The sequence below is a fragment of the Phyllostomus discolor genome, chromosome 2 (assembly GCF_004126475.2).
Source record: "Phyllostomus discolor isolate MPI-MPIP mPhyDis1 chromosome 2, mPhyDis1.pri.v3, whole genome shotgun sequence".
NCBI classification, from domain to species: domain Eukaryota; kingdom Metazoa; phylum Chordata; class Mammalia; order Chiroptera; family Phyllostomidae; genus Phyllostomus; species Phyllostomus discolor.
Genome location: NC_040904.2, coordinates 23581587 through 23583363, shown reverse-complemented (window position 1 = coordinate 23583363; position 1777 = coordinate 23581587). Strand labels below are relative to the sequence as shown.

The 1777-nt window shown below is 47.8% G+C and overlaps 1 long non-coding RNA gene across 1 annotated transcript; it reads right to left on the bottom strand.

Annotated features, from left to right (window-relative positions):
* Positions 1-673: 673 nt before the first annotated feature.
* LOC118498688 lies at positions 674-1423 on the bottom strand. Its single transcript, XR_004901157.1, has 2 exons — positions 1036-1423; positions 674-905 (listed from the first exon to the last, which is right to left on the bottom strand). It is a non-coding gene; the product is annotated as an uncharacterized LOC118498688 (long non-coding RNA).
* Positions 1424-1777: the final 354 nt, after the last annotated feature.

The window sequence follows — 1777 nt, the reverse complement described above, 5'->3', positions numbered from 1 at the left end:
TTCAAAACTATGAACAATAAAATGGCAAAAATACGTATCTATCAACAATTGAATCTAAAAAAACAAACTCAGCAAACCAGAAGAACTGAGACAGAATCATGGATATGAGAGCGTTTTCATGGTTGCCAGATGGGAGTGGGGTGGTGGGGGAATGGGTGAAGAGGTGAAGGGATTAAGAAGTACATACAGGTACTTACAGAGTAGCCACGGGGATGTAAAGTACAGTACAGGAAAGGGAGCAGCCAAAGAACCTATACGAATGACCCACCGGCATGAACAATGATGCTGGGATTGCCTGAGGGAGTGGGGCAGGGGGTGCTGGATGAAGGGGGAAAAGGGGGCAGAAATTGGGACAACTGTAATAGCACAATTAATAAAATCTCATTGAAAAAAAAAAACAGGCCTTGGTTTCTAAGAACAGCCATGTTCCAGCAAGAGGGTTCTGTCTAAGCGCTCACTTCTATTTCATGTTCTGGTCCATTTATGATTATGGACTGATAAGAGTTCAGCTACCAGTAAAATTTTCAGAAATACAATGGAAATCAAATGTTTTTCAGATGTCTCTTATTCCAAGCCAAATCTCTGGGGTTTCCTACAATCCTGTGCCAGGGAAGAACAGCAAATAATATTTACTAATCCTCCTGGGAATAAAATCTGCCTCATGTTAAATAAATCATTTTGCATATAAAAGTTTCATTTAAAAGAAAATTTGCTGTCAATAATCTGAAATAGCTGTGGAAAGGACTTTCAGTATCTATTTTAAAAATGCATTAAATATGCATCTCGTAGAGTCATGAGGAATTAATTTGCTTGCAGGCAAACTTTCCATCGGCTTCAAGGTGGATGTGAGAATCGCACAGGGGCAGAGCCTGGGGAAGTGGCCTGCGGTCTGAGCGCCAGTGGGGCTGCAGGAAGGAGAAATGGCTGGTTAGAAAGGAGCCTTGGTAACACCCCAGGGAACAGCTGCTGCGCGTGAAGCTGAGTCAGAGAGCACAACCTGACCGAGGAGGAGCAAAGAGGACAGAAAAGGCTCACCCTCAGCGCCCGGATAGCAGCTTGGAACGCTCCATTCACAAGTGAGCGTCATCAGCTCTTGGCTGAGTCAGCCCCACGGTGAAGCGGGGCGCGGATGAAAGGTGTTGGGGAGCACTCACTGGCTGGCTGCCGGTCTCGCAATGCGGCAGGAGCCCCAGGGGACGGAGCCAGAGTCAATATCCCAGGAGCCTTTCCAGGCGGCAGGCCTGCTGTTATCTGTGCCGGCAGAACCTGATCGCAGGGGAGGAAGTTATTAAAAAGTGGGTCACTGCAGAGGGCTGGGCTGACTCCCGGTCAGGGTCCCTGTCCTCAAGATCGGGTTTCAGGGAAGGCTTTTGTGACCCTTGAGAACACACACCCGCTGGTATTCCTGGAGAAGGAAGGGGAAGCGTTGTGGTGCAGCGGGCACTGGCTAGGGGAGGTGGAAAGAGAGAAACCGGAAAGAGGCAGAGTTAAGTCAGACCCAACTGTTGGAATCACAAGTGGAAGGAGCTGTGTCCCGGGAGGGGCTGCTTTCCGACAGGCAGCGAATACCTCTGAGAGTCCTGTGGAGACCAGTGCAACAAGTGTAAATAATCTTGGATTTCCATTTGTGTGTTCCACCTTCTGTTTTTGAGATCCGCCTTTGGAGTCACTCAGCCTGGAATCGGATGGCTTTCTTTACGAAGCATACTCAGTCTCTGGGGTCAAGATCCTTACTTAGTATTAATGGTTCAAGCTATAGATTCATCATTTCACAATC